This window comes from Dama dama, chromosome 1 (genome assembly GCF_033118175.1).
Source record: "Dama dama isolate Ldn47 chromosome 1, ASM3311817v1, whole genome shotgun sequence".
NCBI classification, from domain to species: domain Eukaryota; kingdom Metazoa; phylum Chordata; class Mammalia; order Artiodactyla; family Cervidae; genus Dama; species Dama dama.
The window spans coordinates 75724215-75751223 of NC_083681.1; the positions used below are offsets into that span (position 1 = coordinate 75724215).

At 48.0% G+C, this 27009-nt stretch overlaps 2 long non-coding RNA genes across 10 annotated transcripts; one reads left to right on the forward strand and one right to left on the reverse strand.

The window, feature by feature from the left end:
• LOC133063831 (uncharacterized) lies at nucleotides 1-26528 on the forward strand. 8 transcript variants are annotated; one of them, XR_009694512.1, is made up of 9 exons: nucleotides 1-77; nucleotides 14161-14296; nucleotides 15678-15755; nucleotides 17871-17952; nucleotides 18330-18510; nucleotides 18900-20196; nucleotides 23053-23122; nucleotides 24064-24117; nucleotides 25323-25474. It is a non-coding gene; the product is annotated as an uncharacterized LOC133063831 (long non-coding RNA). The 8 variants fall into 8 exon arrangements; XR_009694514.1 differs by lacking the exon at nucleotides 1-77 and adding an exon at nucleotides 161-290; XR_009694517.1 differs by lacking the exons at nucleotides 1-77; nucleotides 14161-14296; nucleotides 15678-15755; nucleotides 25323-25474 and adding exons at nucleotides 15818-16002; nucleotides 26263-26528.
• On the reverse strand, nucleotides 22885-24249 carry LOC133063845 (uncharacterized). 2 transcript variants are annotated; one of them, XR_009694522.1, is made up of 3 exons: nucleotides 24200-24249; nucleotides 23984-24094; nucleotides 22885-23112 (listed from the first exon to the last, which is right to left on the reverse strand). It is a non-coding gene; the product is annotated as an uncharacterized LOC133063845 (long non-coding RNA). The 2 variants fall into 2 exon arrangements; XR_009694521.1 differs by lacking the exon at nucleotides 24200-24249 and having other exon boundaries at nucleotides 23984-24154.
• Nucleotides 26529-27009: the final 481 nt, after the last annotated feature.

Consider the following 27009-nt stretch of genomic DNA (forward strand, 5'->3'; position numbering starts at 1 on the left):
AGGTGCAGAACCTTGCAGAGGAGTTGGGAGTGGTCCCCCCTGGAGGAAGCCTGGGGATGAGGACACAAGAAAGAAGGGTAAATGGATGCCAGGTGCCACACCCACCCACCTTTCTCGTTGCCAAGCAACCTTTTACCTACTTTCCTTCCCCCAGAGTTCTCAGCGCACAGGGGCTGACTCCTCCGTAGATGGAAGAGGGCCAAACCCAGGAAGCCTTGAGTGGAGTGGAAAGAGGTCTAGGCTGGAGATTGGGGTTTCAGTCCTGTTCTGCCACGGACTTCCTTCCCTCTGTGAGTCTGTTTTCCTGTCAACGGTAAAATGAGGAGGCTGGATAGGAGCTCTGTGGGCGCTTGCAACTCTAATAGGCTGTGGTTCTGGGTAGTGTCTTAGGCAGCGGGGCTCTCCCAGTTGCCTCTGTTTCTCAGAGAGGAAGGCAGCTTTCCCTGAGTGTGGGCAGTCCCCGCCGTGAAATGACCCAGCTTTCTAGAAAGAGTTTTGACTTTGGCATCAGACAGACTGACTCCTCAATTAACCTGTGTGATCTAGGAAAATTAGATTAACCTCTCTGAGCCTTCTTATATGCATGCATGCGTGTTAGTCGCTCAGTTGTGTCCGACGCCTTGCGACCCCATGGACTGTAGCACGCCAGGCTCCTCTGTCCATGAGATGCTCCAGGCGAGAATACTGGAGTGGGTTTCCATTTCCTCCTCCATCTTATATAAAGTGATGTTAATAGTAATGGCTGCCTGGTCTCGAATGTTGTCCAGAGAATGAGAAAGTGGACATGAAAGTGCTCTGTAAGCCCCCGAGCGCCATGCAGACGGAGGATTTACCAACCCAGGGCTCCCTGAGTGCCATTCAGACGGAGGATTTACCAACCCAGGGCTCTTGCCTCCTAGGCCAGTATGGTTCTGGGACCCAGTGCTCTGAGAAAAAGTGCCCACATTAGTGAGCATGAGCCTGTGCATAAGGCACAAGTCTGCTACTTATAGGGCATTTGTCCTCAACCTTGTTATTCTGCCCATGAATACCATATCAGGTCATAAACTGAGGCAACTGGGAGGTTGGAGTGGGGGTAAAAGGAGGAGGCTGCTGGTCATTCCAGATCTCGCAGGAAGAGTCTGTCCTGGAGTCTCAGGTGGGGGCCCAGGACCCAGTGACTCACAGGAGGTAGGAAGCCAGGTCCCGCCCTTCTCTTCTGACCATCCTGTCCCTCGGAGTGGGCTTTTTGACGAAGCCTCCCTCTCACTTGTCTAGTTGGGGAGTGAGTTAGCCATCTCTACTCTATGATATCGTGCAGTCATCTCAAATTAATGTTCAGAATCACTTTCTTAATCTCGATGCCCACCCCTCAAATCTGTTTTCTCCTGATTTCAGTAAATGTCATTTACAGCCATTGAGTCTCCCATGTAAGATACCTATTGGTCATGACCCTTCACTCCCATCCCCCAAATCCATCATCAAATCCTGTCTATTCCCCTTTTAAAGTATATTTATTTACACTGATTTCCACCCTCCCACCCCATTCTCACCACTCACACACCTATCTGAGACACTGTCATCGCTTACCAGCAACTGTCTCCTAACTAGTTTTCTCCCTCGGGGTCTCCTGCCCCACCTCATTCCAGTGAAAGGGGGCATATGTCAGCTACAGTGAACTTGCCGGAATTAGAATCTGATGGTATTCCTGTCCCTCGTACTAGTCTTCAAAGACTGCCCACTGCGTTTGGAGTAAAAGTCAAGTTCCCCAATGGGGTCTCTCCAGTCCTGCAGGACCTGGCCCCTGCCCACTTCTCCAGCCCAAGTCCCCTCTTCCTCACTCTCCCTGTTGTTCTCTGGCCTTTGTCCAGTTCCTCAGCAGGCCAGGTTCCTGCACATCTCAATGTCCTTTCACAGGCTCTTCCGCTCTGCTGTCTGCCCTTCCTCTTTTCTTCACACTTTAGCTGCTTCTGTTCATCCTCCAGGTCTCAGCCAAAGGGTCACATTTTCAGAGAGGCCTCCTCTAATGACTCTATCCTAGCCCCTTTACCATTCCTCATTGCCCACCAGTTCTTATCTCTCAGCAGTGTGCTTCCTCTGTAGCACATACTGCAATTCATATCCGTCATTGTGTTCACTTAGTTGCTTGTTGCCTAGCTCCATATACTGTAAGCTCGTGAGTCAGGGGAAGTGCCTTCCTATTGTATGTCTAGCACCTATTTGCTCAGTAAATATTTCTGGAATGAAAGGACAAGTGCAAAATTTAGAGGTCTTGTCCTTGTGTCTTCTTCAGAAGATTTTCCTCAGAGGTGTTATGGTGTGAACCAGTAATTCTTGGCACCCTGTGGAAGCCAGGAATAAAAAGAAATGCTGGCAATGTCTGGTTGTACCCAAGTTGTTGGACTGGCTGGTCCCTTGACCTTGACCTTGCCCTTCTCCTCCTGCCTGTCCACTGTCGCAAGTACCTGGACCCTCAAGCTCTCCTAAAAGGGCTTTCAGGAAAGGATCTGATAAACCCAGGTATACTGGTAAACAAGAATGTGCTCATAGGAAATCGGACTTCCCAGGTGGCACAGTGGTAAAGAACCCGCCTGCCTGCCAATGCAGGAGACTCAAGAGACGGGGGTTCGATCCCTGGGTCAGAAAGATCCTCTGGAGTAGGAAATGGCAACCCACTCCAATATTGTTGCCTGGGAAATCCCATGGACAGAGGAGTCTGGCGGGCTACAGTCCATGAGGTCACGAAGAGTCAGACACGACTGAGTGAGCATGCACGCATGCAAGAACAGACACTATGTATTTCACAGCAAACAATGAACTAGACACGTGAGTTGGCAAGGACTTTTCTGACACTTCCTGCAGTGCCGACGACATTAATTTGTGGGGTCCGGTACAAAATGAAACTGTGGGCTGCTTGTTAGGCGATTATCAAGAATTCCAAGACGGTGACCGCAGAGCATTGAACCAGGGGCAGCGTGGCCCGCATGCCCACGGAGACGGCTTCACGCGCTCGCTGCCTCCAGGGGCAGGCCAGGAGATTGGTTTGCATTCTCTGAGCTGGCCCTGATCTTTCTGGATACTGTGGCTTCTCAGAGACCGTTTTCCCATCAGCTCAAGGATGATACTAACTCTAGACGGCACTCTGTCTCTTATTAGCCAGAATATACCAGGCCCACAAGAGGCCACTGCCACGTCTTTACCCCAAATTTCCCCCAGACACCGTGGTTTCAATTAAGCCAGTTGATTCAGAGCAGAGCCAAGTTTATTTTCTCTTGTCTAGTAGTTTAAGGGAGCAGGAAGGTCGTTTTTGTAAGACTGCCTAGAAGGTAAACCCGATGACGTGGTTGCGTCTGTGTACACGGACACTCTGGCATGCAGGGGGTTTCTGCTTACTTGTCCTTCACACACCTCCAGTGAGCTAGTGAGACAGCTTCCTCAGGGGCCCAGCCTCCAGGAATTTGGCCTTATTTTAGTGGTAGGGGGAGGTAGAGAGAGGAAGAGTGAGGGCAGGCCCAGGGTTGAGCCTGTGGATGAAAATGGGAGGCACCCTGGTTTACATTTCCTGAAAGTCACCAAGGGAAACTCTGAACTGCAGTCATCAAGTGATTCACTCAATCTATATTTTAAATAAATATAGTTATCAGTTTGATTGATTTTATTTTTGAATAGGTAATACATTCTTATGGTTCAAAACTCAAAAGTTAGAGACAGGTTTATGGTGAACATTCTTCCCTATTCTACCTCTAATCCACCTCGCCTCCCTGTAGGTTGTTGCTATATTAATCGCTGGTTTTTTGGTACCCTGGTAGAAATACTATTTGCATAAACAAGAAAATACAAATACACGGCCTTTCTCTCTCTTTTTTCCTCTCCACCATTAGTAGCGTATTTTAACAGTGTCCTGTACTTTGCTTAAGATTAGATTCAGGTAAATATGAAAACTCTAACTTAAAAAGATACATGTACCTCAGTGTAAATATTTGCAACAGCCAATATATGGGAGCAACCTAAATGTTCACCGACAGAGGAATGGATAGAGAAGACATGGCGCATATAAACAGTGGAGTATTGCTCAGCCATAAAGAGGAATGAAATAATGCCATTTGCAGCAGTTTGGGTGGACCTAGAGAATACCAAACCAAGTGAAGTACGTCAGAGAAAGACAAATATCATATGATAGCGCTTATATGTGGAATCAAAAGAATGATGCAAATGAACTTATTTACAAGACAGAAATAGACTCGTAGACATAGAAGACAAATTTAAGGTTACTAAAGGGGAAGGAGAGGACAGAGATAAATGAGGAGCTTAGGATGATCAGATACACTATGTAAAATAGGTTAACAACAGGGACCTACTATATAGCACAGGAAATAATGTTCAATATCCTGTAATAGGATCCCAAAAGGAATACATGTATATATATATCTGAATCACCTTGCTGTACACCCAGAACTATCATAACATTGTAAATCAACTATGATAAAAAAAATTAGATTCAGGAAATCCTTCTGTCCTCATTCACAAAGAGCGTCATTGTTCTTCCATAGGTATTTGAGGTATCCTCGTTTACCTAAATGTCTATAACCAAGTAGACATTTAGGTTCTTCCAGTCTTTTGTTATTATAAACCATGGGGTGATGAATTACTTTGATAACTGAGGTTCAGAGATTCTCTTGGTTCTTTTAAGGCAAATAAAAATCAGATTCACCCTCCTAATCTCATTTTCAAGTCACTGTGAGTGCCTTTGTAGGCATGTGCCTTTGTAACTTTGTTGGATACTACTATTCAGCCCTCTGTGGACTTCCACAAATATTTACTGAGTGCCCACTTCAAGCCAACACTGTTGCAGAACCCCGGGGGTTACTGCAGTGTCCTGACAGATCCTGCTCTTCTGATAATACCGTTTACTTGTGGGCCAGTGACCAACTGGAACCCAAATGAATGAATAAGAGAATTTCGGATAATGATCAATGCTGTGGGGGAAAAAAAAAAGTCAAACCCAGGTGGTGTGATGGAGCATGTGCAGAGAACCACTGAAATGGGGACCAAGCGTGACTGCTCTTGGAAATCTGAACTATGCTTGGGGGGACAGTTCCAGAAGAGGTAAAAATTAACCCAGCACTAAGTCTGTGTCATATGTGGAGCTCTTTCAGACGTTCACCATCCACTGGTTCCCTAAATAGCAGGACTGTGTTTCTCAGGGTGGAGAGGCTGGAGGCATTCTCTTCTCTCTCTCTCTGTTTTTGCAACAGAGAACATAATCTTCAACTGTCCTCTCCAAGGAAGGTTGCCTCTCACAGTGATGAAGACAGACCATGCTGGGATAATATCCCTTCCATCCAGGGATGATATTTTTTTATTCTTTATTTATTTTAGGGTGTGCTGGGTCTTTGTTGCTGTACAGACTTCTCTCCAGTGATGGCAAGTGGTGGCTGCTCTCTTGTTGCAGAGCACGGGCATGTAGTGTATGGGCTCAGTAGTTGCAATTCCCAGGCTTTAATGCTTAGTCGCTAGTCGTGTCCAACTCTTTGCGACCCCAAGGACTGTAGCTCGCCAGGCACCTCTGTCCATGGGGATTCTCCAAGCAAGAATACTGGAGTGGGTTGCCATGCCCTCCTCCAATGGATCTTCCCAACCAGGAGATCAACCCCAGGTCTCCCGCATTGTGGGTGGTTCTTTACCGCCTAAGCCACGAGGGAGGGCTAAACAGTTGTGATGCATGAGCTTTGTTGCTCTGCAGCATGCGGGATCCTCCCAGATCACGGTTTGAACTTGTGTTTCCTGCATTGGTAGCTGGATTCTTCATCACTGAGCCACCAGGGAAGCCCCATTTGGGGATAATATTAAAAACCGTCGAACCAACTGTACCAGCACCGACCAGTCAGACAAAAGCTGGTTGCTTTTCAAATGGGTACGTCTTTCCCACTCCCGCCTCTCCAGTTCCCTTCCTCCTGTGGCAGAGCAGGCAGTTCCGTATTGTTTCTGCTTTAAGGTTGGGGCGGCATCATCTTTATTCCCTACAAGGCCCTTTAGGCCAGAAGCCTTGACAGCCATACCCGCTTCCATCTCCCCCAGAGCCTGGCCCAGTAGAGCCTTGTCGCTCATAGAACCCTAACTCACACATGCTGTCTGGGGACTGAAAGGGCCGCCCCTGGATTGTGAGGTGACATCACGTCCATAAGTGGGTGCGCTGGTGATATTTAGGGGCGGCGATCGGCACGTTGTTACTCGAAGCTATAAGGGAACAATTGTTGGACTTGTAGTTGTTCTAGCGGATCTATTTCCCATGTGTGTCAGCACTCTTGTTTTCTGAGCCCAATTTCACCGGAACGATTAAACAAAGGGGAAATCATCATTAAAAAAAACAAAACAAAACAAAACCCAGAAAACCGTAAGGGCAGAGGCACAGGTAGAAATGAGTGTGTGGGTTGAGGGGAAGGCGATAAAATTACAGTCAGCATCCTGGTGACCAGGACGCCCCAACACAAGCTGAAACAAGAGTGGATACACAACAGGACCACATGGCAGGCTTTGGGGAAGAGCTTTATGAGAAGGGGGGCTGAAGTCCTTATTATTCCACCCTGGGAACTGGTCAACTGTCCTGACTTGTAAGAGGGAAGCCAAAATTGCTCCAGAGGTTTTTTGTTGTTGTTGTTGTTGTTCCTGGAAAGAAGCGTGAGCAGAAATTCCAGCCGAAGGGCCTGTAGCCGCCTCCCCTCCCCCATGCGCTGGGCTGGGCCTGCCGCTCCCCTCCCCGAAGAGGAGGAACCCGTGTGTGCATTCCATTCCCAGGGCAGCGGGGAGACAGGGTCTGCTCTCCCCCGTCCCCCCCTTGATGGAGGAGGAGGCTGACCTCGGACACTCCCACTGCACAGGGTCTGGGTCCCCACTGGGTCACAGGGTGTCATGGCAGGGGGTGTGGGTATCTCCCAGGGGAAGAGGCCTGAAAGGAGCAGGAATGCACAGCACCCACGGGAGATCTCGGAGCTTAAGTGGCCTAGGGCAGGGGCTGAGGGAGGGAGAAAGAGGCTTGGTTGCTTCTGCTGAAGCAAGTCTTTCTACCAACCCTTTTGGTCAGTGGCCCAAGCTCTTGCTTTGACACCGTGGACCCCCATCCTGGGGATAGTCACTTGCCCATGTGGCTCTTGAGCGCTTCCAATGTTGCTGGTCCAAGCAGAGATGTGTTGTAGGTGTAAAATGCACCCTGAACGTCCAAGTCTTTGTATGGAAAGAGAATGTAAAATATCTCATTAATGATTAGTACATGTTGAGGGACTTCCCTGGTGGTCCAGTGGCTGAGACTCTTCACTCCCAATGCAGGGGACTTGGGGTCGATCCCTGGTCAGGGAACTAAATCCCACAGGCTTCAACCACGTGCCGCAACTCAGTCGCAGTGCAGCGAAAGAAGTAAAATAAATGAATATTAAAAAAATAATTATTACATGTTGAAATGTCAACGTTTGGTTTACTGAGTTAAAATACATCATTAAAACTAATTTCACCTGCTGCTTTTTTGCTTCTCTTAATGAGGCTACTGGTAAATTTAAAGTCACATGTGTGGTTTGCATTCTATTTCTGTTGGCTGTGCCACTCTCAAGGGTGTTTGTGCCTGAGGCGTCTCTTGGCAAGGAGTCTGGTGCTGTTTAAAGCGCTCAGTTGCTATGTGAACCTGGGCAATTTAATCTCTTTACGCCTCAGTTTTACCATTTGTGAAATGGGAATAATGTGTGTGTTCCCCTCATGAGGAAATTTTAGGGAGTGACAGAATACATATAAATTGGTAAATCCAGCATCTGAAACCACTGTAATTATTAACAACTGCCTATTTGCATCATTTTTGTTTGTCCTATTGTTGAATTAATCTTCCCTCAAATGTTCTGAATTCCATTCTCCTCTTCTTTTTAAAGCTATTTATTTACTTAAATATTTTGGGTTAGTTGTGGCATGAGGGATCTAGTTCCCAGACCAGGGATCGAACCCAGAAACCTTGAGTTGAGAGCAGAGTCTTAGCCACCGGACCGTGAGGGCAGTCCCTCTGTTTCCCTTTAATCAAACTCTAAAGAATAGTGGTGTCCAGGAGAACTTTCTTCCATAACTGAAATGTCCTAAGTTTGCACTGTCCAGTACAGTTGCTACTAGCCCCTTGTGGCTATTGAACACTTGAAAAGTGGTAAGTGCAGCGGCTGAAGAGCTAACTGTTACATTTTATTTCATTTTAATTAACTTAAATTTATGTTTAAATAGCCTTGTGGAGCTAGCAGCTACCATTTTGGACAGGGCAGCTCTAGAAACTAGAAGTGATGGGAATAAAAACCTTTTCTTTTAATGAAAATGGCAGAATTTTAAATAAATGCAGTACTTTTTCTTTTTTTTGCCTTCTAGCTATTGTTTAAATAAATGCAGTATTTTAAAGGTGTTCTTTACAGATATAAACTTACTATATCTGATTTGGAATACCAGAATATATTGTATGAAATTTGATTTGCTTATAAAGTGTTGGGCTGTTTAAATATATGAAAATCCTTAACAAAAAGGGACATCCTTTCCCTTCACTTTCTTTCTGCTCCTCCACTTTCTCCTTCCTCTAACCCTCTTCTTAACATTCAGTTATTCTGCTTCCGTTCCTGTTTTTTTTTTTTCTTTTTTTTTGGCTGCCTGGCATATTGGTTGTGGGGATCTTAGTTCCCTGACCAGGGATTGAACCTGTGCCCTCTGCAGTGGACGTGGGGAGTCTGAACCATGGGACTGCCAGGGAAGTCTCATTTCCTGTTTTTCTTTTCTTTCTGGGGCTAGAGCTGAGAGCAGCCTCAGTGGATGGACGGTTGACAGGGAGAAAACCGCCTCGATTCATTTCTCTTCTGTTGTTCGACAACGCGCGGGCCCCATCTCAGTGCTCAGGGAGGCTGTTGCTTTCGCTACTCATTAGGTTCAGATAACAGAGCAAGATAGGACATTCCAATTGTAAAATCACGAGTTTTCGAGCTGGGACGTTCCTTCGAGATTGTCTGGTCCAGTCCCTTCATTTTATAAATAGGGAAATAAAAACCCAGAGAAGGGAAGTGACGACCAAAACCCAGGCCTCCTGACCCTTAGCCAGCTGCTTGTTCTGAAACTCAGTGGACAGCTCACATGGTTTTCCAATTCTTTTTCTTAAAAACAAATGTAATTAAAACTCAACTACACTAAACCAAACCAGACTTTTACATTTTGTTTTTCTACTACTAAACCTTTTAGATGGAGCTCAGTAAAAAATGTTTGGTCTTGATACATGGGAAAAGAATTAAAGACATACTTTGAGTGTCTTTTGAATGAAGCATGGCTCTGTTCTAGTAATGTTTTAAAATGTTGCATCATGTTTAAAATTCTTGTAAACAAAATGACTGAATATTGCCTGGCAATATTGTAATTTATTCAATATTTTGTGACTTTGCTTTTTTAGAAGAATAACCGGTGCCTGCATGTTGGTGGGAAGCTACTAACCAAAGTAATAGCAAGAGTTTCCATCTCATTTTCTAAGCTACTAACCAAAGCATACCAAGGCATTTTTCATATTAAACATTCATCCGATATGGAAAGCAGTTTTTAACAAATGACATGCAAAATAACTAAATTTAGTGGAGTTTGCATAAGAGTGCTTGTTTTCCCTAGCAATTAGACAATAGTGTACTCAGTGGTTAGATGCTAAAGGTTTAGAGCAAAGTCCTTGCTGACTCCTAGAAGCTATTTGAGCCTGGGCAAGTCAACTAACTTTTCTGAGTCTGTTTCTTCAGCTTATAAAATGAAGTTCATAATAGTATTGACCTCAAAGAGTAGCTGTTAGGATTTAAAGAGAAAGTATGTAAAGCTTATAGTATAGTACTTGACACATAGTAAGCATTCAATAAATCATTATTGCCATTTGCTTATTGCATATTACTGTTATGAAATAATGTGAGCTTTGCAAATTAAGCGCTTATGCAAATGAAAATTATTTTAATGATTATATATTGATATTTTGAAAACAATTTAATTACTAAAAATACCTCAGATTATTTAAAGGAAATGTTGAAAATAAAGAAAAGTGTGGGAAAAATTAAGATAACCCATAACGTCACCATTCAAATGCAACCACTGACACATTTTTTTAGTCTATTTCTTCAATTTCTTTTTCTAGACACAAATGTAGTTTTATCTTGTATATATAATTTTTTTAAAAGATTTGTTAATTGATTTAGTTCTTGGCCGTGGCGGGTCTCTGTTGCTGGGCTTTCTCTGGGTGCAGCGAGTGGGGGCCCCTCTTCATGGGGTGCGGGGGCTTCTCACTGCAGTGGCTTCTCTCGTTGCAGAGCACAAGCGCTAGGCATCCGGGCTTCAGTGGTGATGGCGCACGGACTCAGTTGCTCCATGGCGTTTGGATCGAACCGGTATCCCTTGCATTGCAAGGCAGATTGTTAACCACTGGACCACCAGGGAAGCCCTTGTATATATCATTTAAAAATTGGGTCTCAGTCAGGACTTCTCTAGTGGTCCAGTGGTTAAGACTCTGCCCTACCAAGGCAGGGGGTGCCCGTTTGATCCTTGCCTAGGGGAACTGGATTCCATCTGCCTTGCAGCGGCCAAAAAAAAAAAAAATTGGGTCTCAGTCTGTAACATTACTTCATTATCTTCGTGTTGTTTGTTGGAAGAAATTTATAGGCCATTCAAAGCGAGCCCGTGAGACTTCATGTGGATCCTTCTGTTGAGAGTCCTTCCCTTCTTTCAATCTATCTTATCTTATAGTATTTATACAGATCTCTGTAATTTGTCTAATATTATTTTTTGAGTTAGCAGAATAGAAATCAATGACTTAACCCTGATTCCCCATTAGAAGCACCTGGAGAGTTTGTCTTTAAAAGCTTCTATAGTATGCAAGCAATACCCCAATATAATAAAAATGTCTAGGGATGGGGCTTGGCACTTTTCAAAAGAGCTCAAGTGTTTGTTTATGCAGATAAACAAATAAATACACGATTATAATAATTTCTAATATATCATTATTGCATATCCTTCCTAAATGTATTGATTTTTTATTTTTAAAACTCAAAACTACCCCAAACTTTCGTGATGTTATTGCCAAAAATGCATAACCTGAATTTAATTGTTAGGAAACATTTGACAGAACCAAATAGAGGAATGTTCTACAAAATACCTGGCCTGTGGTCTTCAAAAATGTCAATGTCTTGAGAGATGAAGAAACATTTTGAAACTATTCCACAGTAAAGAAAACTATAGATAGCACAACCAAATATAAAATGGGATGCGAGATTTTGTTCTGCTCTAAGGAAACTGTTGAGATAATGAGAAATCTGAATAAAGTCTGAAGATTTTACACTATCACATGATCTTCAATAAAATATTTAGTGATAAAAGGGCTTATCCTGTCTGTAGTTTACTCTCAAATGATTCAGAAATAATATGTATGTACTATATGTATATGTGTGTGTACATGTATCTGTGTGTGCAGAGAGAGAAAATAATAAGACAAATGTGATCAGTTGTAAATATCTGGGGAATCTGGGTGAGGATATAGTGTATTTCTTGTGTTATCCTTCCAACTTTTTTGTAACTCTGGGATTATGTTAAAATAGATACATTTTGTTTAAACCCTGAAACTTTTACAAAATGGAAGAGAGTAGGGACAGAATTTAAAAATGCAAAGAAACCATTTTTTTGTTGTTTTAAAAATAATCCATAGCTATAAAGAAAGAGATCTTCCTTAAGAAGAGGCAGTTGTCAGAATAAAGGCAAAGGAGTTCTGGGCTTCTGTTTAAGCATCTGCTGATTTCAGGTTCCAACAAGTATGCTGGCAGAGTACCTCCAACAGAGGGCGGTGCAACATTATGAAGAATAAATCATGTACCATGGGTTTTGGACGTTACTTCAAGTGGATTCTAAAGTGTTTCCAAATAGAGGCACCAAGAATCTCAGAGCTGAATCTATCTGCGCCCCATTTTACAGATGCATAAACTGAGACTCAAAGAGAGGAAGAATCTTGCCCAAAGTCACAGCCACCAGTAGCACGAGTGCCTTGCAAGTAATAACCGCAGCTACGATTTATGGAAGGCTTGCTCTCTGCCAGGCAGGGTACCTATTGAGCACTTCACGTGCATTATTTATTCAGTCACACCTCCACCCCCACCTCTCTCTTTTTTTCCCTCCAGTTATGTAGCTGAGGCTCAGAGAAGTCCGTAACTTGTCTGATGGATGGTGCCAGTAAAGGGTTGTGCTCATAGCTAACATGGCATTCTGTGCTCCAGTTTTGCCGGCGTACCTGCCCTACCCTTGAAGAGTCAATCTCCTCATAGGGGAATGAGAGCACAGCCATCAAAAGAGAAATTTATCCCAGCTCCTACTGATGGATACATACACACACACACAAGGAACCAGAGATCTAGTGAAGAAAGAATCCTAGGACTGAAGAAAGCAGAAAAGGAAGGTGCCATTGAAATAGAGGAGCATCAGTGGCATGTGGGAACGGGTGGTTTTAGAGATGGTGAAGAGAGAGCAGAGAGCAGGTGGAGAGAAAATGAAGGGGATGCACAGAGTCTGGTTGGGAAGGCATGGGTCTAATATCTTGGTGCCTCCTGTCTCTGCTACCCTGCATGCTAAGCCGTTTCAGTCGTGTCTGCTCTTTGTGACCCTAAGGACTCTAGCCCGCCAGGCTCCTCTGTCCATGGGGATTCTCCAGGCAGGAATAATGGAGTGAGTTGCCATGCCCCCCTCCAGAGGATCTTCCGACCCAGGGATTGAACCCAATCCTCATCTCTTATGTCTTCTGCATTGGCAGGCAGGTTCTTTACCACTAGCGCCACCTGGAGAGTCTGATGTCCCCTCTAATGAATCTGTCCCTAGATGGGTTAGATGCATGGTGTTAGCTCTACATCCAGAAACATCTGTGGTTTCTGCATTGCCTCCCTCTGGCTCAGGCCGCATCACCCCTCACCCTGACTTTTCAAAAGCCTCTGAGCTGGTTCCCCTGCTTCTTCTCTTGTACGATCCACAACTCACACTCCATACTATAGCCCGTCATGCAGCAATCATGACACTCTCCTATGAACATCTTCTAGCAGCTTCCCATGCACTCAGAATAAAATCCAAATGTCTCACCAGGCTCTACTTAGAGGGCCCCTGCCTCCCTCTCTGACCTCATCTCCCACTAACCTCTTGGCCTCACATTAATTTGGCCATACTGACCTTTGTTCCACCCCCAGCACATGTAAAGGTTTGTTGCCACAGTAGGGCCTTTGCACTTGTTCTCACTTTTGCCTGGAACAGTCTTCCCAGGTCTCCACGTGGCTGTCCTTTTCTTCTCCCTCAAGCCTTCCCTAAACGTGGCCCCACAGGGAGACCTTCCTGACCACAGAATGGAAGGTAGTCCCACCGCCTTTCTATCACTGCATCCTGCCTTGTTGGCGCTATTGTTACCAAAGCACCAGTGACATTATCCTTATCCTTATCTGAAATCCTCTTGTTAACTTGTCTCTTGTCCCCTTTCCCTGTCTTTCTACAATGTATTCTTGTTTAGCACAGCAGTGCCTAGAGTTGTGAGTACCAGACACATAGTAGGAATGTAAATCATACTTATTTAATGAATGAATGCGTTGAATTGATTGAAGCAGAGAATTCTTGTGCAATGAAGCAGGGTGGGGTGGAGAGGTATGTTTGAAAGGGTCAGGATAAGATTGAGGAGGGTCTCAAATGGTAAACTAACCTCTCTATGTGTGTGCTGTAGGTAGTAGGGAGGCACTGAAGGTTTTTGATTTCCTGAAAGCAAGGTTTGTTCATGTAGTTTCCAAGCAGTGTGTAAGATGGTCTTCCCTGGGGGCCCTGAAGTAAAAGAATCTGCCTGCAATGCAGCAGACACAGGAGACACGGATTCAATCCCTGGGTTGGGAAGATCCCTTGGAGGAGGAAATGGCAACCCATTCCAGTATTCTTGCCCGGAAAATTCCGTGGACAGAGGAGCCTGGCAGGCTGCAATCCATGTAAGGTGGTTTGTAGAGGAGAGCCTGGAGATGATTGAGTTAGGAGACTAGTGGAAACCCAGCCAATTAGGGTCATTTCTTTTTGAATGAAATGAATTGCCTCGACCATAAAACACAAATATTTACCAGGACTCACTGTGTAGGGTTTGCTGTGTGCCTTTGTTTGTCTCAGCAGAATTACATGGAGCGTCCCCCAGTGGTGTGAGGTCTGGGAGAAGACTGGAAATGGAATCAGATGGACAACACATCAACTTCTTCTGATTCTGCAATTATGGTTTATGGGCAGCATCATTTAAAAGGTTAACAATCAGGTAATAGGATTTGAGAATTTAAAAGTCTGAGCCCCCGAAAGGACCCAGTTCACATCTTATCATTTCGACCTATCAGGAAAAATGAGCTTAGAGAAGGGAAGTGACTTGTTCAAGGCCAGGAGACCAGGAGAGCTTGCTTTGTCTTCCAGAGACGCTTCATGTCTAAATTAAGGTCCCTCACCTAGAATATGCAGATCAGATGAACAGGATCAAACAGATACTGTGAGAGGGCTTTGCAGATTGTGGAGTGAGGGGCTCATGTGATATTTTATTATTGCTAAGTCACTTCAGTCGTGTCTGACTCTTTGCGACCCTAGTGATTATAGCCCACCAGGCTTTCTGTCCATGGGATTTTCCAGGCAAGAACACTGGAGCGGGTTTTATTATTGTCTGGCCATAACTGCCAGCTTGACTTTAACTCAGGCTCAGACTCCTTCTTCCAGCACGTCTTGCTCAGTGCCTGCTCGTGCAGGGTCTGTTCTCAGCAATGAGCACAGACCCGACAGTGCTTAGGTTCGGGGCAGCTGCGCATGTGGGTGTGTTCGCTGTGTGGTGGTCAATGCTGTGGAGAGGAGCAGGGCAGAAAGGGGAACAGCCAGTGGCCAGAGGAGGGCAGAGGGGCTAGAATTACACCCAGAGGAGGGGGGTCAAAGAGGGCCCCCCAGAGAAAGTGACCCAGATCCTGGACTGCACCTGGCACAGTGGAGGGGAACTTTAAAAATTGAAATAAAAAATTTTTTTGTGGAAAGAAGTGTATCTGTTCTCTGGGCAGCAGTCTCCAGGGAAAGGCTGACTGCTCGGGTCTGAGGCAGTGACCCTCCAACACTGGCCCGGGACACGGGCTGCAGAAATGAAACCCTTGTCATCAGCATTCTTTTAGACCATCAGATGCAAGTTTCTGCTTCCTTCTCACAAACCAAACCCAAGCAAAAACCTTCGGGGGTTAGCAGAAGTGATTTGCATAAAGACATCCTCAAATCTTTAAGTAGTTAAGCAAGCAGGCAGGAGCGCTGTGTGTGTGCTCAGGAGCGGCCGACTCTTTGCAGCCCCACAACGTCCTAAGCGCAGGGCTCGGCTCCTGCCCCCTCCTCCGTCTCATTTATCCTCCAGGCAGCCCTGTGAGGGAACGTATTGCTCCCATTTTGTAGATGAGGAAACTGAGGTTCTGAGTGCCCGCATGACTTGCTCAGTGTCGGCGTAGCTGAGAAAGGACAGACCAGAGATTTAAACCCAGGCCAGCCTGGGTATATACCCTGTGGTCTCTCTGCGAGGTCACAGCCCCTTCCCTGGACTGAGAGCTGCAGCGGTTTTGAAAGCAAGTTCTGAAACCTTTCCCAGAAGCAATTCAGAAATTACATAGTCCAACCCCTTCATTTTGCAGATCAAACAAGTTAACAATACGAACGTGCGCCTAAACACCCGGTAGCCGTGAATGGATGTTGGCTTCCTGTCTTTGCAGGTCAGAAACCAACGGTTTAGACAAAAGAAGTTACTTCTCTGAGGTTTACAAAGCAGCTTTGTGGCAAAGCTCATAGACTAAGGCAGCCTTGGGACTTCTACATGTTTTCACTTCTCTCCGTGCCCCTTAAGGCTTAGAGGCAAAAGGCTGTAGTGTCAATGAGAGAAAGAGGAAGAACTGTCAGGACTAGAGAGCAGTGATCCTTTAAGACTTCTGCTGAAATGATGACTCCAGAGGAATGGGCGCGGTGGGTGCAGGTCTGGGGCCAGTAACCGGGAGTAGCAGGGAGCTGGTGGGCTGATGCTGAAAGACGGCTGTGCTTTCTCTTACGATGCCTAGAGTGGCACCTGGCACGTCGGACCTGCTCTTCAAAGTGCTTTGCTTTGGGAGGCAGGGTGGTGGCGGGTACTGCCAGCTGACTGTGGGCTGGTTGTCTCGGCTCCACATTCTCACTCATGGGTTGAGCCTAAATAACAGTAATAGTTAATAACTAACAGCTGCCCCGGTGGCTCAGATGGTAAAGAGTCTGCCTGCAGTGCAGGAGACCGGGGTTCAATCCCTGGGTCGAGAAGATCCTCTGGAGAAGGGACTGGCAACCCACTCCAGTATTCTGCCTGGAAAATTCTGTGGGCAGAGGAGCCTGGTGGGCTACAGTCCGTGGGGTCACAAAGAGTCGGACACGATTGAGCGACAAACACTATGGGTGTAACTGTTAATGAGTCTGCATCAGGGCTGGGGGGCTGGGGTGTACACGTAGGAGGGGGCTGGAGTGTACGTGTGGGAGGGGGCTGGGGTGTACATGTGGGAGGGGGCTGGGGTATACATGGGAGGGGGCTGGAGTGTACGTGTGGGAGGGGGCTGGGGTGTACACATGGGAGGGGCTGGGGTGTACACGTGGGAGGGGGCTGGGGTGTACACATGGGAGGGGGCTGGGGTATACATGGGAGGGGGCTGGAGTGTACGTGTGGGAGGGGGCTGGGGTGTACGTGTGGGAGGGGGCTGGGGTGTACACGTGGGAGGGGCTGGGGTGTACATGTGGGAGGGGGCTGGGGTGTACATGTGGGAGGGGGCTGGGGTATACATGGGAGGGGGCTGGAGTGTACGTGTGGGAGGGGGCTGGGGTGTACGTGTGGGAGGGGGCTGGGGTGTACACGTGGGAGGGGCTGGGGTGTACACGTGGGAGGGGGCTGGGGTGTACATGTGGGAGGGGGCTGGGGTATACATGGGAGGGGGCTGGAGTGTACGTGTGGGAGGGGGCTGGGGTGTATGTGTGGGAGGGGGCTGGAATGTACATGTGGGAGGGGGCTGGGGTGTACATGTGGGAGGGGCTGGGGTGTACACGTGGGAGGGGGCTGGGGTGTACATGTGGGAGGGGGCTGGGGTATACATGGGAGGGGGCTGGAGTGTACATGTGGGAGGGGGCTGGGGTGTACGTGTGGGAGGGGGCTGGAGTGTACGTGTGGGAGGGGGCTGGAGTGTACACGTGGGAGGGGGCTGGGGTGTACATGGGAGGGGGCTGGAGTGTACGTGTGGGAGGGGGCTGGAGTGTACACGTGGGAGGGGGCTGGGGTGTACACGTGGGAGGGGGCTGGAGTGTACATGTGGGAGGGGACTGGGGTGTACAAGGGGGGCTGGGGTGTACATGTGGGAGGGGGCTGGGATGTACACGTGGGAGGGGGCTGGAGTGTACGTGTGGGAGGGGGCTGGGGTATACATGTGGGAGGGGGCTGGGGTGTACATGTGGGAGGGGGCTGGGGTGTACATGTGGGAGGGGGCTGGGGTGTACATGTGGGAGGGGGCTGGAGTGTACATGTGGGAGGAGGGGGCTGGAGTGTACATGTGGGAGGGGGCTGGAGTGTACATGTGGGAGGAGGGGGCTGGAGTGTACATGTGGGAGGAGTGGGCTGGAATGTACATGTGGGAGGGGGCTGGGGTGTACATGTGGGAGGGGGCTGGAGTGTACATGGGAGGGAGCTGGGGTGTACATGTGGGAGGGGGCTGGAGTGTACGTGGGGGGAGCTGGGAGAAGGACCACTCACGTCTGGTCAGAGTGTGTGGGGTGGGTTAAAGCTTGCGGGAGGAGGTGAGCTCATGTGGCATCTTCCCCACACCCAGTTAGGTCACTGGAGTTTTCTTCCCGGTTCACAGACGAGAAGGCAGAGGCTCAGGGAACGTCAAGGTCACATTGCCACTGAAGGTCAGAACTCTAGTCTGTCTAAGCTCCATTTCCCAATTTTAAGCTGACTGTGTGAATGTGTATGTGTGCGGAGGGGATTAATTCCTTCTTCCATTTTCACAAGAAAATGCCATGGGGGTGGAGGGGCAGAGTGGAGGCTGGGGAGGGAGGGGAGGCTCAGTTTCCGCTTCTAGGAGTAAAGGCTCCGTACTTTTGGAGGCGTCTCTCTGGGAATTTCACCAGGATGGGGCTTTATACAACCTCGAGGCAAGTCCCCGCCCACTGTCCTTGGGGAGGAGGTGGGGTCACCCCAGTCTCTACACAGATGGAGCAGAGAGTATTGAGTTCTCTTTAACGATGTGAATCTGTGTCTTTTTAACCACCCTTTTACCCTGGAGGAGGAGTAGGGGGAAAGTCTTCCCAGAGAGAGATCCCAACAGCAGGTTAGGTGCCTCCGTGGGAGGTCTTTGCGGACTGAATAATGGAGATGAGGAAGCTGCCTCGGACCCATGTAACTGGTTTGAGTCATCCAGTCATTCATTAATTCACTGAAGCTCTGCTGCCTTTGGGAATTTACTGGTGAGTTGCCCCCAGCTGAACTCTGGGAGAGTTAAAGGGGTAGCGAAGCAGTTCAAAAGAGGATAGCTAAGATTGGAACTGACTGGGACTTCCCTGGAGGTCCAGTGGTTAGGAATCCACCTGCCAAATAGAGACTCAGACCTAGAGGGCAGATTTCTGGACACAGCGGGAGCAGGAGAGGGTGGGGGGCACTGAGAGAGCAGCCCGGAAACGCGTACATTTCCACAGATAAAGTGAACGGCTAAGGGGACGTTGCTATGTGATGCAGGGAGCTCAACAACCCGGTGCTCTGTGACAACCGAGAGGGGTGGGAAGGGATGGGAGGGGGGAGGGAGGCTCCGGGGGGGGGGGGGAGCACAGGTATACCTGTGGCTGATTCATGTTGACAGGTGACGGCAGAAACCAACACAACATCGTAAAGCCATTATCCTCTGATTAAAAATAAGTTAAAAAAAAAAAAAAGGATCCATCTGCCAACGCAAGGGACGCTGGTTCTATCCCTGATGGGGGATGATCCCACATGCCTCAGAACCGCTAAGCCCTTGCGCTGCAACTAGGGAGCCGGAACTCTCGAGCCCCCGAGCTGCAGCTCCTGGAGCCTGAGTGCCCTAGGGCCCCTGGTCCTCAGCAAGAGAAACCACCACAAGGAGAAGCCCGAACACCGCAACTAGAGGGTCGCCACCGCACCCCCAACCCCGCTCACAGCAGCTAGAGAAAGCCTGCATGCAGCACGGAAGAACCCGTGCAGCCAAAGATAAATGACTAAGTAAAGTTTAAAAAAGAAGAGAAAAAGAAAAAGATTGGAACTGCTGGTTAGACTTGTGCAGCCCACCTGGGATCTTGATGTCAGGGCGGTGGGAGAAGGAGGGGCTCTGGGTCATGTCAGTACTTGGAGAGCTTAAAATCAGGACGGTCTAGAGGGTGACGAGATAAACTTCCAGTTAGAGTCTGGAAGCAGGGAAATGAAGTTTAGAGATGCATTTGGTTGTTAGTCGCTCAGTCGTGTCTGACCCTTTGTGACCCCATGAACTGTAGCCTTGCCAGTCTCCTCTGTCCATGGGATTTCACAGGCAAAACTACTGGTGTGGGTTGCCATTTCCTTCTCTAGGGGATCTTCGTGTTTGGTTAGTAGAGGCTATTTTTTAATTTGAATTTAAATGCCTTTAGGTGGGGATCCCATTCCCAACTTCCTGGGTCTTCACCTCTCCTTATTGGCCCCATCAGATTGATGTATTTACATGACCGGCCATGTGCCCAGCCCTGTGGCTAACAGAATTTTCCACCCGAACAGGGGATGTCTCTAAGTTTTGAGAGTCTTATTAATTCAAGTAGAAACAAACCAAAGGCAGATTTGCAGAATCTAGTATAGTTTTAAACCTTGAACTTTTCTCTGATTCTCACCGGAATGAGAATAATGCCAGTCTTTACTGGTGATCTTCATTCACGACAGTGATAATTGGTGGTAAATAATAGTGAATAAGTTGGCATTCGTTTCCACTCACTCCTCATGTTTATTGAGAGCTGCTCTGTGTTAGCACTTTTCTAGGTCTCGGGAATACAACAGCGAAGAAAACGGACATAAATGGAACTTGAATTCCAGTGTGGGTGGAGGGAGACAGACAATAGAGGAGATACATCGTTGTATTAGCTGGCGATAAGTACTACAGAGAAAAACTGGGAAAGAAGGTAAGAAGTATCGGAAGGGAGGGTTAGATAGGGTGGCCATTGTGGGCTGCACTGAGAAAATGAATATTTAGTAAAGCTCTTGATTAAGTGCGGGCGCTGCCTTTGGAGCAAAGACCTAGGCAGGAAAAAGCAGCGAGGGCAGAGTGGTTAGAGGGGCCCCATGGGCACGCCATGCACGGCTCTGAGTCACTTCTGTCCCGTGAGGGAGGTGCTGTCATTGTTCCCACTTGCAGACGGACAGACTGTGGCTGGAGAACCTAAGAAAGCTCCTGTGGGTTCATAAGAGGTAGAGCCAGGCTTCCAACCCAAGCAGCCTAACTCCAGACCTTGTGCTTGTAAATACTAAGCTGCAGAAATGAGACCCAGGTACGGAGGATTTACACCTCCAGCTGTAAGCCGCCTTCCAAGCTCTGGAGGAAAACCCTGGGTGTGGTGGGAGGGGAGCAAGTGACTCGGGCCTTGGCTGGCTTCCTGCTGAGTCACTGCCGATGGGCCGTGAAGGGAGGCGAGGGGCACTCAGGCCCCCCCTCCTCACACGGGTCGGTTCCTGCCTTCCGGGGGAGACCTTCCTGGCAGCCGGCCTGAACCACACATGGTCAGTGGACAGATTCATCTGACTTTCCTAAGAGCCCTGCTGCGGACTTGTGGGTGGCCTCCATTTGCCATTGTGGCCCCACGGCCAGCAAGAGGGACTTGCCCTGGAGGTTGACCCTCTGCCCAGCCTGGCCCAGCATTCTCCAGCATGTCCTGGATGGACGCGTTCTGTCTCTTGTCAGACTGGCTGGCTGTCATCTTCAAGAACAGCTGCATGCTTGCCCCGCCACTACAGACAGCAAGATGCAAAGGGCAGCCACCCACACTGCCCTGGGCCTTGTGAGGCTCACCCTCTTGACATATTCGTTCAGGCAGATGGCAAGGAAGGAACCCTTAAGTACTATAACATGTATATCAAGTTTGTTAAGATTTCAAAACAGGGACTGACAAATAATAGCAGCTAGCATGGACTGAGTGCTTACTACAGGCCTGGTGGTGTTCGAAATGCTCACCATAGTTTATCTCATTTTCATACTTTCCTCACCACCTAGTAAGGGAGGTGCTTCCTGTTTTATAGAAAAGACAACAGGGCCTCAGAGAGGCCTTACCCAAGAAAGGGCCAGAAGGACAGTGGGAATAGAATCCTGGGGTCAGGAAAGTACAGGCAGGGGGTTGGTTCCCTGGAGAGCCAGTGGTTAAGACTCTGTGCTTCTACTACACGGGGCACGGGCTCAGTCCCTGGTTGGGGAAGTAAAGATCCCACATGCTACGTGGCACAGGCAAAACAAAATAAAAGGACTGAGGAGGACAGTGGCCGATGAAGCTGGAGAGGACCAATGGGACCAGAGTTTGGGCTTGAATTCATGTTGGCAGGGAACCATTGAAGGTTTTCCACCATGTTTCTCCTCGGTGCCCCAGAGGCATTGCACCCTTGTTGCTTTAGTTTAGGGTGACCTTGGAGCTCAGATAATGGATACTGAACAAACAGTGGGTAGAAATCAGACTGCCTGGGGGGCGACATCCCTCCCTGGCTCCTTGCTCACCAAGCACCCTCTGTATCTGCTGAACTTTTATAGAATATCCTTAGGTAAGATTTGTAGGGCTTCCCTGATGGCTCAATGGTAAAGAATCCCCCTGCCAAAGCAGGAGATGCAGGTCCCATCTCTGGTCGGGGAAGATTCCACCTGCTGCAGAGCAACTAAGCCCATGCACCACAACTACTTGTCCTGTGCTCCAGAGCCCAGGAACCGCAACTGCTGAGCCTGCCTGCCGCAGGTACTGAAGCCCACGAGTCCCAGAGCCTGTGCGCCACAGAAGGAGAAGCTGCTGCAATGAGAAGCCTGTGTACTGTGATTAGAGAGTAGCCCCCACTTGCAGCAGCTAGAGAAAAGCCCATGCAGCTAAGAAGACCCAGCAGAGCCAAAAATAAATAAGTAAATAAAATTTAAAAAAGAAAAAGGTGTTGCATTATCTTAAAAAAAAGAATTGCATGTTCCAGGAATGTGCTCTGCTGTCCACAGCTGGCTGATCCTCTCCACCCTGGCCATGCCCACCTCCCCTGATTCACCTCTTCTCCTGGCCTTCATCTCCTTCCTCCCCAATCCTAATGTGTACCGAAGTTGTTTCTGTTTAGCTAGCATTTCCACCACTTTTGCTAAACTTCTCCTCTCTGTGCATCTCATGAAATCTATTCAGGTTGCCTCACAACACCTTCTTGTGGTGGACATCATTGGTTACCTACCCGATCTAGTCTCCTTCCTGCCTGGCTTCAGAAACCCCAGTTTTCTTTAGGGTGTGGCCAGCCTCAGGCCATGGATCTAAACCAATGGCAGTGCCGTTTCCCATTTTTCCAGACTCCCTTGCAGCTAGGGTATCCATGTGACACAGCTATTGGCAACAAGACCTGCAGGGAAGTCTGCTCTGAGGCTTCTGAGAAAGTTTCTGGTTTTTTGACAAAAGGAAACAGGCCCTGCCCCAGGGCTGCTGGGGGCAGCCCTTCCCACTGCCCCCAACATAAATACAGTCATGATGGCTAGACAGCCCTGCAGGCTGGGGGTTGCCAGCAGCCATCATCTGGAGAAAGCCTGCCTTCCAAGGCGAGTGTGCCGTCAAACAGACACAGAAGAGCAGCAAGGAAGAGAAAGAAAAGTCAAAGTCTTTTTTGAATGTCTTGATTCATACTCGAAACCAGCACCACCCCTGGAATTCCAAGTTATGTGAACAATGCATGCCTTTCTTTGCTCCTTATATGTGTTGAGATGGGTTTCTGTTATTTGTAACCAAAGGCCCAGGTCTTCCATCTTGATAGCAGATGTTTAACAGGGCTCCCAACCTTCCTCCGTCTGCAACACCTGTGACCTGCAACACCTCCGTCTGCAACACCTGTTAGGATGTGAGTAAGGGCTGCAGTCACATGTCATTCTCCTGCCCCACCCTCAACCTTAGTGCCCCCTCCCCATTACATACACACACACACATCTCTGTCTCTACCCTCCTGGTCAAAAATGGCCCAAAGGAATGAAGCATGGGGAAACCCAGGGTGTCACCACATCCCATTCTGAGCTCCACAGCATGCTCAGAATGCCCTATTTTGCAACAGCCTTGTTTGAGAAACACTGGAGTTAAGAAATGGGTGTGAGAGAAAAGTGGTCTGGGTGGGCTGCATGGGGTCTGTGTGATCTGGGAGGGACCTTTGAGAATGTGCATCTCTTCTCTCGCTCATCTGTTCTTCAGAAAACACATTAGTGTATACACACACATATATTTCGCTACACCTCGTTTGGCTTGTGAGATCTTAGTTCCTCAACCAGGGATTGAACCTGGGCCCTCAGCAGTGACAGCGCTGAGTCCTTATCTCTGGACAGCCAGGGAATTCCCTGGTCTGTCTCAGTCACTTCAGTCGTGTCCCACTCTTGAGACCCTACGGACCGTAGCCCACTGGGCTCCTCTGTCCATGGGCTTCTCCAGGCAAGAATACTGGAGTGGGTTGCCTTGCCCTCCTCCAGGGGATCTTCCCGACCCAGGGCTTGAACCCGGGTCTCTTATGTCTCCTGCAGTGGCAGGCAGGTTCTTTACCACTAGCGGCACCATGGCATTCCCTATGACAGTATTATTAACTGTAGTCAACACGCTGCACGTTACATTCTGTGACATTTACCTTCAGAGGGGAAGTTTGTACCTTCTGGTCCTCTTCCCCCAGTTTTGCCCACCCCCCTGACTCCCACGCCCGCCCCCCACCTCTGACACTACCCACCTGTTCTCCACACAACACCCTTTTCTTCTGAGCACCTAGTTCGTGCCGGCGTCTAAACCTTCCCTGCTTTCTCTCCGTAGGTGAGGAAATGTGAGGCACAGTGTATGAAAGCTGCAAAAGGAAGAAACCAGCTGGTGAGTCTCCACCTTCTCTCCTCAAAGCGGAAACGACCTTAAAATGAAACAGACGAAATCCAGATTGGCAAGAGAGCCTTACTATTGAGAGGGATCTGAGATGTTAACACGAGGCGTCACGCTGGGAGTGGGAACCTCCTTTCCTGGAAACCTTCAGGATGAAGGGCTAAACCGCTGACTCATCCTTGCTAGGCATCTCCGTGGGGTAATGCAGAGAGCAAGGGCTTCTGAGTGAAGACATGTGGGCTGGAATCCTGACTCCTTTCTTGAAAAGGGTAGATTTTAACAAATTGCTAAACCTCTGAGGCTCAGTGTTCTCCGAGTTATTGTGAGCATTTTATGAAGATAATAAGTAATTAAAAATTTTTTTTGTTTATTTGTCTGTGCTGTCCTTAGTTGTGGCATGTGAGATCTTTAGTTGCAGCATGTGGGATCTAGTTCCCTGACCAGGGATCAAACCCGGGCCCCTGCCTTGGGAGTATGGAGTCTCAGCCACTGGACTACCAGGGAAATCCCTATGGAATGTTTTTTTGAGGGCTGACTATATTCTGGCTCTGATCCAAGTGCTGTATATGTCTTAACTCATTAAACCTTCACAACAAATGAAGAAATCAGATGCCTTGCCAGTCAGTTGTAAAACCTGGCTTTGAACTCAGAGAGCCTGGCTCCAAAGCTTGTGCATATAACCAGGTCACTTACTGCCACCCTTCTTGGTTAGATGGAGATGACTCCTTTGTTTCAATCACTAGAAAGGAAACGAAAATGGTAAGATGCATGGGCTCTGGAGCCACGCTGCCCTGGGGTTCAAACCCCAGGTTTATCACTCCTTAGTGGAGTTACTGGGCGTCCCAGGTGGCAGGACTGGTAAAGAATCTGCCTACCAACGCAGGAGACATAAGAGACGTGGGTTCAATCGCTGGGTGGGGAAGATCCCCTGGGGGAGGGCATGGCAGCCCACTCCAGTGTTCTGGCCTGGGAGATCCTATGGACACAGGAGCTTGGTGGGTTGCAGTCCATGGGGTCCCAAAGCCTGAAGCGACCGCAGTAGCAGTTATGAGCAAATCGCTTCTCTTCTCTATCCCTGCCTTGATTTCCTCATCTGTAAAATGGAGCTGAAAGTAATACTCTTAGGCCTTTTGTGAGAACTGAGGGAGTTAACCCAATAAACTTTTTTTTTTTTTAATTTACTTATTTGGCTGCGCCAGGTCTCAGTTTGCAGCATTCGGGATCCTGGGCTGCGACCTGTGAACTCTGAGTGGCTGCCTGTGGGATCTAACTCCCTGAGCAGGAATTGAACCCGGCTCCCCTGCGTGGGGAGCGCAGAGTCTTAGCCGCGGGACCACCAGGCAAGTGTAGAAACAGGAGACCCGCGTCACACCTGCTGCCTGGTAAACGCTCAGTGCATGCTGTCTAGTTCTGTGCTTCAGGTCTCTCTGTTTCCTCAGGGAGGCCCCCTCCCCACCCTCACCCCATCTGAATTATGTCCCCCCTCTGAGCACCCTGTTCCCTTCCCAGACGGCACTTAGGATGACTTGCGATCATGTATGATAGTAACCACTTCACCATGTTGTTATGAAGATTAAAGGAGATAACGCAAGGAAAGCACAGAGCTTCGTGGCCCACGCTTGGCTCTTGGCAAGGGTAAGCTATTAGATTATTATCACCGATTATTTAAAACTGGATGCCTTCCTTGGTTGAAAACATTGATGTAGTGACTTACTGACAATTTCACCAAATCTATGCGTCATTTGCTCAGCTCTGTCCGACTCTTCGCGACCCCAGGGACTGTAGCCCGCCAGGCTCCTCTATCCACGGAATTCTCCAGGCCAGAATACTGGAGTGGGCTGCCATTTCCTACTGCAGGGGCTCTTTCTGACCCAGGGATCGAACCCAGGTCTTCTTCATTGCAGGCAAGTTCTTTACCATCTGAGCCAAAGCACCCATCAATTATAATCCACACCATTACTAACAGATTTCTAAGAAATACAAAATCGTGGCATAAAGCTTTCTTGTCACTTAGGATTTCCATTTTGTGCATATTGAAAGAGATCTTTTAAGTCTTGTTTAGACATAGATTTTTATCATGTATCAAGTTGCTGGGGCTGTTTCCTTGCTTTTTAGATACACAATAACTTTTCATTTCAGTGCCAAATCAGCATGAAGTCTTTTTGAAGACATTGTCAGCGGAGATTAAACCGACACCTGCGGAGCTAACGCTGCCCAAAGCTTAAGGACAAGGATGACAAGATGCAGACCGAGTTCCTGCACGTGCGTGACGTCACCGCCATCTCCCGGCTGCTTGTGATTTGAGATGCCGTCCGTTACCTTATTTCAGAGACGTAAAAACTATGGGAAAAAAAGTGTCGTAAGTTGGATGGAGTACAATATTAAAACTTAAGTGTCCTCCCTAACAGTTGTGTTGTTCCTTACTTGGTGTTTCAAAAGCCACTGTGGTTTAAGTCAAACCTATGTAGGTTTTCTCTCTAAGTAATGGCTTCATCTTTAGCCCTGAGCTTTTTTTAAAAAAATTATTTGGCAGTGCTGAGTGTTAGTTGTGGCATGCAGGATCTTCAGTCACAACTTGCTAACTCCTAGTTGCGGCATGTGGGATCTAGTTCCCCGACCAGGGATCGAACCTGGGCCCCCTGCATTGGGAATGCAGAATCTTAGCCACTGGACTGCCCAGGGAAGTCGCCTAGTCTTGAGCTTTGATTCAAGCAATGCTAGCTGCTGTAAAAGATAAACCCTAAAACCACATTGATAAAGGTTGATAAAAGATCTTGCTTCTATGAAGTCCAAATCAGGTGTTCCTCATTGGCAGCAAGGACTTCATGTAGTCATTTAGGGATCCAGATACGCAGATTTTGCCAGTCCCAAGAGATAAAGGCTGCC